Below are 7,920 nucleotides of genomic sequence, written 5' to 3'. Positions count from 1 at the left end.
CCCGTCGGTGGCTCTAGGGATGGGATCAAAGCGAGAATTCGCAACAGATCAGATAGCTGGACTCCATTCAGCGGGTTCCCAGGAAAAACATGAGTATGACATTGACAAGCAGGAGGACTACAATCACAGCAAAAACGACTACAGTTTGCACATCCAGGGTCATGGTGCAATGCAGAACACTGTAGTGTTCCAGGTGGGGGGCCGGCAGATTGGGAGATGTCAGTCTCTGTTCTGTAAGACTGTCCATACAGCCACCATGCTAAAAAGGAGAGGAGGAAGTCGGGTGATTAGGGAAGGGCTGGGTTTGGCGCCCAAGTTTGGTGGGGGAGGGGAAGGGGAATGGGAGCAGGGACGCTTGCTTTCCCCTCCCTCTTAGGATTGGGCTGGTCTTTCTTAACTAATTGAGAAATCTTAGCTTGCGCTGAAGTCGGCAGAGTCCAGCATTCTCTCTCAGGGGCCACGGAAAAGGTAAAATCCTGGCTTTAAAAGGGAAAGGCAGGAGGGAACCTGTGGGAGGTTCTCTGGCGCCTGCTCAGTCTGTCTGTCCGGGCGTTTGTCCGTCAGCCTGCCTGGCTACGGGTCAGTCTCGGTCTCCCCTACTCCCTCTAGTTCGCTTGCTCTCTTTGGTCCTTCGCTTGTTCGCTTTGTTCGCTCTCTCCGCTGGGATGCCGGCTACCAGCCGCTTTCTGGTGCAATGCTTGGCTCGCCTTCTCTCTTTTTTACCCCCACCCACAGTCCGCAAACTGTCTTTTAATTTGCCCTTCGACTGTGAGCGCCTGCGTGAAGGGAAGGCCAAACCGCTGACGGGTCCATTCGCCAATAGCAGGTGCCGATTTGGTGCGACAGCTCACCTGGGGTGGGAGTTAGTCTGACTTGCAAGCTGGGGCAGCCAATCAGAGGTCCTAAGGCTCCCTGAGCAAGGCTCCCTCCATCCAGGCCTAAAGTGAGTCTAGGCCACCAGTTTTGCGTGGTGGGCAGAGAGATTGTTGGGAGTGATGGATGAGACTGTACTGAGAGAGGGAAGTCTAGGAGAGGAAGGAGAGAAGAGGGGACTGAAAGGAGTGGAGAAGGAGGGGGGAAAAGACTAAGATGAAGGCCAGTGGAACCGAAGGATGAAACAGAAAAGAGGTGAATCTATGACAAATGTCATCATTCATCATTACATGCCAAAAATCTAGCCCAGACAGAGCCCATGGCCTTAATGACTATATTCTTTTTTTTTTTTTAATGCTTTATTGTGAATTATGTGATAGCTTACATGGGAAGACATCAGCTTCACATTGATCCCATTGTATATCCTTTCCTTGCCATGATTACAATCCCTTCCATGCATCATCCATCAAACAAAGGGTATACACCTCAAGCTTGCCCCCTCCCCCCCACACCCCCACCCCAGTTGTCTGCATACCACCCCTCTCTCTCTCCAGGTCCAAAGTCTCCAGCCCCTCCATCTCCCCATGTCATCCTCTCTGCCTCCATCCCTGGCATCACTGCTTCTCTGGGGAGGGTTCCATTGTACATTCTTCTCCTTTGATGGTCCCAGGGAACTCCACTCCTAGACTGCAAGGATAATCACTGCCCTCTCTTTGCCCCAAAACATCTACCTACCTTTACATTTCCAGCCCTTACAATCAGTCCTGATGACAATTAATCACTATTGTATCACAAGAGACCTATCTGCATCTCCTTTCATCAGACCCCAAAGAGGCAGAATGGATACTACTGAGTGGAGATTCTACCTTGTTCCACACCCTCTGGATCTAGGTTCCCTCTTGAAAGGTTGTAAGCCAGTCACTTCTTGCCTCTGTAGCAACCCCCGCCCCCCGCCACCATTTTGGGTATCCAATGTCCAAGTTGCCCATCCGTGTCCTCTCCGTGTGTGGAGGAGGTGGTAATGATTCTTGCTGTGAAGATTTGGCCCCTCTTTTGAACTACTACTTCCATAGGTGTATGTCAAGATCATCAAATTGCATCAGATTATTCTTGCTTCCCTCTTCTTTCTTTTTCTGGTTGAGCTCTGATCATCCAGCCATTGAAGCCAGGTCAAGTGGGTATTATCTGCAAGTGTGGGTGTACTTATGCATGTGCCCTCACTTCTTATCAGCTGGACGCTTCACTCTCAACTCTAGTACGCTGTGGCTATGTCACTGAATCTGGGTCCAAAAGTCCCCTGGACTTGGCACACTGCTGGCCAACCAGGTCTCCATCTGGGTTCACAGGGGTCTATTGAGCATTGTAGGGCTTAGCTCTGAGCTTCATTGCTGTTTTTCCCTCATTTCCCCATATCAGTGACAAACGTGGTCACCAATCAGAGCATGCATTCCCATTGAACCTTAGTCTTAGAAGGGGGTTTACCCTGAGGTAGACCCGACCACTTTCCTTGATGTCTTCTGAGTGAGCCACTTGTTTGTTCCTGTAGTTATCAGTCAACCTGCCTATATTGTTTTATATTTTTACTGTAAGTCTTTGTTTCAAGAAGTATCTTCTGTTCTTCTGGCCACTCCAGGATGGTCTGCTTGTCCTTTCAAGTGGGAATTTCCCCTCAGAAGATTCTGGATGCTGTTTAGGATTCCATCTATGGTCATGTGTAATGCAGAGCCTCCGCAGGAAGCCTCCTTTGCTGGGCACGTTGTAGCCTCATTTTAGGTATTCCAATCAGTTATAGGCAGAAGACAGACTTACAAGCTTTCTATGGTGGTATTTCTGGCCATTCCTTTCTCTCCCCCTCCAGTGTCTATTTTAGAGTGGTATGCCAAGGAAAACAAGATTCAACAGACAGCCAAGCATCTTAACATTATTTCCCCCGTTACCTCCCATTCAAACCATGTCTCAATCTCTGTATCCCAGAGCCCTGTTGTTCCAAGGTTTTGCATACATCATTATTTGCCTGTGTGCCACTTCAGCTTCATATTCATCCTATCATATTTCATTTCATTGCAATGATTAAAATCCCCTCCATGCATCATCAAATAACCAAAGGATATACCCCACAGGCTGTCAGCAAGCAGCGCCTCTCCCTCCCTGAGTCCCATGTCCCCATCCACACCATCTGTCCATGCCTTCATAGTCCCCCCACCATTTTGGGTCTGGGCAGTTTACAGCCCTCCCCCCCCCCACAAGGTATTCCAGTTAGTTGTAGGCTGGATCCGGGCCCACATTTTTTCTGTTGTGATGTTTCTGGCCGTACCCCCACCCCCAAGTGTCTATTTCACAATAGTAAGCAACGGAGACCAAGATTGAAAAGACAGCCAAGCATCCTAACATTATTCCCCTCTTTTCCCCATTTAAAGCCATACATCAATCCCTGTGTCCTGAAGCCCTGTTATTCCAGTGTTGTGCAAACCTCGTCATTTACCTCTGTCTCACCTAGCCTATGCAAACCTGCCCAACCATTCTTCCATCTGCCTTGTTCTTCTTTTTCCCCTCCCCCTTCATGTGTATTGCCAGCCCTCTCCCCTGCTCTGCTCCCTGGCTCTTCTGTGTCTATTCCCTACCCTGTGCTCTTTCTACCTCCCTCCCCACCTCTCATCCCATACATACTGGTGATCATCACTTTTATATATATAGATTTCCCCCCCTTTTGGGTGGGTTATTTTTCTTAGTCATTTTCAATAATGGTCTTATGCAGTATTTCTCCTTTTGTGACTAATTTCACTCAGCATAATGTCCTCAAGTTTCATCCATGTTATACAATGGCTTACACCTTCCTTGCTGTTATTCCATTGTGTGTATGTACCACAGTTTGTTTATACATTCTTCAATTGATGGGCATTTTGGTTGTCTCCATTTTTTTACTATTGTAAATAGTGCTGCTATGAACATTGGTGTGCATATATCTACTGTTATTATGGCTCATATTTCTTGTGGGTAAATGCCAAGTGGAGGAATTGCTGGGTCATACGGTATTTCTATTTCCAACCATCCGAAGAAGTGCCATATTGCTTTCCAGAGTTGTTGGACCATTTTGCATTCCCATCAACAATGTAGGAGGTTCCCAGTCTTTCCACATCCTCTCCAGCATTTGTTGTCGTCTGCTTTTTTTAATCTTTGCTGTTATTGCCGGTGTGAGATGATATCTCTTTGTTTTGATGTGCATTTCTCTGATGGCTAGTGATCGTGAACATTTCTTCATATGTTTGTTGCCTGCCTGATCTCTTCCTTGGTGAAGTGTCTGTTCATGTCCTCTGCCCAGTTTTTAATTGGGTTATTTGTCTTTTTCTTGTAAGGGTGTTGGCATTTCCTATATATTTTAGAAATGAGTCCCTTATCTGATATGTCATTGCAAAATATTTTTTCCCGTTCTGTGGGTTCCCTTTTTATTCTTTTGGTGAAGTCTTTTGATGCACATAAGTTTTTAATTTTTAGTATGTCCCACTCATCTATTTTGTCTATTTTTGTTTGTGTACTTTTAAAAATGTTTGGTAGTCTGTATATACCCTGAATTAGCACCTTCACATTTGTCCCTATTTTTTTCATTGATGACCTTCATAATTTTGGGATTCACATTTAGATCTTTAACCCATGATAAGTTCATTTTTCTATAAGGTATGAGGCAAAGGTCTTGTTTCAATCTTTTAAATATTGCTTTCCAGTTCTGCCAGCACCATTTGTTAAAGAGACAATCTCCTCCTCATGCAATATGCCTAGGCACTTTGTTGAAAATCATTTCACTGTATGTGGTTGGGTTAATTTCTGGATTCTCGATTCTGTTCCATTGATCAATGTAGATTCATTGTAGCAGTATCAAGCTGTTTTGACCACCGTAGCCATGTAGAAAATTTTGAAGCTGGGGAATGAAAGACCTCCACCCTTGATCTTCATTTTAAGCAGTGCTGTGCTTATCCTGGGTCTCTTTCCTTTCCATATATTGTCATTGCCATCTCTTTGAAGAATGTTGTTGGAATCTGGATTGGGATTGCATTGTATGTATAAATTGCTTTGGGCAGTACTGACATTTTCACGATGTTGAGTCTTCCTGTCCAGGAACATGGTATGTTCTTCCACTTCTGTAGGTCTCTTTTGGATTCTTCTAGTAGTATTTTGTAATTTTTTTTGTATAAGTCCTTTGTTTCTCTGGTGACATTTATTCCTAAATATTTCATCCTTTGTGCGGTTATTGTAAGTGCTATTGTTTTCCTAATATCATTTTCAGCACTATAGTTGCTATAGAGAAATCCAAATGATTTTTTTATGTTGATCTTATATCCTGCCACTTTGCCAAATCTTCCGATGAGGTCTAGTAACTTTTTAACTGAGTCTTTGGAGTTTTCTATGTATGGGATCATATCATCTGCAAATACGGATACTTTTACTTCCTAACTGCCAATTTGTTGTTGTTGTTGTTAGGTGCCACCGAGTTGGTACCAATGCATAGCAACCTTATGCACAACAGAACGAAACACTGCCTGATCCTGGGCCAACCTCACTATTGTTGCCATGCTTGAGTCCATCGATGGTGCCACTAGACCAATTGATCTCTTTAGGGGTCTTCCTCTTTTCCTCTGACCCTCCACCTTATCAAACATGATATCTTTCTCCAGGGACTGGTCCTTCCTGACAGTATTTCCAAGGTATGAGAGGCGAAGTTTGGCTATCTTGGCCTCTAAGGAGCATTGTGGCTGTACTTCTTCAAAAACAGATCTATTGGTACTCTTGTCAGCCCATGGTAATTTCAATATTCTCCTCAAACACCATAACTCAAAAGCATCAATTATTTTACTGTCTTCCCTATTCACTGTCCAGCTTTCGCATGCATATGAGGTTATTGAAAACACCATGGCTTGGGTCAGGTACGCCTTAGTCCTCAAGCTGACATCTTTGCTCTTCAACACTTTAAAAAGGTCTTGTGCAGCAGATTTGCTTAATGCAATATGTCGTCTGATCTCTTGACTGTTGCTTCCATGAGTGTTAATAGTTGATCCAAGAAGAATGAACTCCTTGGCAACTTCAATCTTTTCTCCATTGAAAAGAATGTTGTTTTATTTGTCCAGTGGTGAGGATTTTTGTTTTCTTTACATTGAGATATAATCCATACCAAAGGCTGTGCTCTTTGACCTTCATCAGTAAATGTTTTAACTCCTCTTCACTTTCAGTAAGCAAGTTGTATCATCTTTATATCACAGGTTGTTAATGAGTCTTCTTCCAGTCCTGATGTCACATTTTTCTTAATATAACCCAGCTTCTTGGATTATTTGCTCAGCATACAGGTTGAATAAGTATGGTGAAAGAATACAACCTTATCACACACCTTTCTTAATTTTAAACCATTCAGTGTTCCCATGTTCTATTCGAACAACTGCCTCTTGGTCCATGTATAGATTCCTCGTGAGCACAATTAAGTGTTCTGGAATACTCATACTTCAAAATGTTGTCCATAGGCGTAGAAACTGAGTGTGGTTCTGCGGTGACTAGGCAAGGGACGTCTCATGAGTGAAACTCCTTGTCTTATACCAAAACTTCAGCAAGGGAGAATACCTGAAGCATGAGTGGTTCTTTTTGCAGTCCGAAAAAAGTCTCCCAGCTTTTGAGGAGCTACAATCAGAAAAATAGGAGGGAAGAGAACTGAAAAAAGGTTATGCTTTTACTCTACCCACCTACTGCTTCTTGAGGCTACAGATCTACTTGTCCGTCCACTTGTGCTTCAGTTTGATTCATTGAGTTTCTGCTTCACTTCCCTATGGATGATATATGACTCACATCAACTGAAGTCCTATGTTGTTATTATCAGTCTCTAACATCAACCCAGGAGTTCTGGTGTGGAGTTGGAGGATAAGCACTCGACCACAAGATCGGTGATTCAAACTCATCAGCTGATCCTTGGGAACCCTATACAGGGTCTCTATGAGTCAGATCTGACTCCACAGCAATTAACAACAACAACACAACTGTCAACCCAGACTTCTGGTATGGTGCTGCAGGATCAGAACTGGAATGTGAACCACACAGGTTCTTGCAAGGACTGTAGCTCGAGCCCAACAGCTGCTCCTTGGAAACCCTATACTGGAACGCTGTGGGTCACGATCAACTCCACAGCAAACCAGCAAGGAGAAGAGCTCAGAAGGGACTGAAAGAGAGGTAGATCATTAAAGACTTACTTACATTAAACTACGCTTTTTTCCTTTCTTTCTTCTGCCACTCACCCCTTTTTTTCCCTTTTTCCCCATCTTTTTTTCTGTTTTGTTTTTTGCTGTTGTTGTTTTGCTTTGTTTTTCTCTCATTATCACTTTTGTTTTTTATTTATTTTTTATTTTTTTACTTTGCTTTTGGTTTTGTTTTCTACCCAACTGGTGTTGCTTGTCTGTCACATAGCCTCCCTTCTGCTATCGGAGGGCTCTGCTTTTGTTTTTGATTTTGATTTTGGTTTTGTTTTCTACCCGACTGGTGTTCTTTGGCTGTCACATAGCCTCCCTTCTGCTATTGGAGGACTCTATGTCCCCGTACATTACACGAAAATAGTCAGCAACTGCTGCCAAATAGCCAAGCTGCAATAACACTTTATAAAACACCAAAACCCATGCAAGAACCAATACCAGCTGCCATAAACCAGGGAAACAGGCAACACCTGTAAAAGCTATTCTGAGTTAAGCAATAAGAAGAGTGTAAAGGGAAGACCACATCCTGAGCACATCTTCCTGGAGGCAATCAGAAAACATAAAAAATTACCAAAATACTTAATTAATTAGTAGGGTCACAGAAAAACATTAAACATGTCCAAGAAGCAAAAGCAGATGACCATATCGGCACATGTCCAGAAAAAAGATAAAATATCTGAGACAAATGAACCTGAAGTAGACCTTTTCTCCATGCTGGAAAGAGGGCAGGCCTTGGAAATACCTGAGAAATATTTCAGAAAAATGATTATAAAATGTTTCAAAACACTTTACAATGGAGTTGAGAAAAATAAGGAAGAAGTCAGAAAAG

At 43.4% G+C, this 7,920-nt stretch overlaps 1 protein-coding gene across 1 annotated transcript in view; it reads right to left on the bottom strand.

Moving 5' to 3' along the window:
- Window positions 1-684, bottom strand: part of ARHGEF9 (Cdc42 guanine nucleotide exchange factor (GEF) 9) — a 392,374-nt gene extending 391,690 nt beyond the window's left edge. The window contains exon 1 of the mRNA XM_006870800.1: window positions 508-684. The gene's annotated coding sequence lies outside the window, so the exon portion shown is untranslated. The remainder of the gene's footprint in view (window positions 1-507) is intronic.
- Window positions 685-7,920: the final 7,236 nt, after the last annotated feature.

Source organism: Chrysochloris asiatica, unplaced genomic scaffold, assembly GCF_000296735.1.
Source record: "Chrysochloris asiatica unplaced genomic scaffold, ChrAsi1.0 scaffold00152, whole genome shotgun sequence".
Lineage (NCBI taxonomy): Eukaryota > Metazoa > Chordata > Mammalia > Afrosoricida > Chrysochloridae > Chrysochloris > Chrysochloris asiatica.
This window is presented reverse-complemented; position numbering and strand designations above follow the sequence as displayed.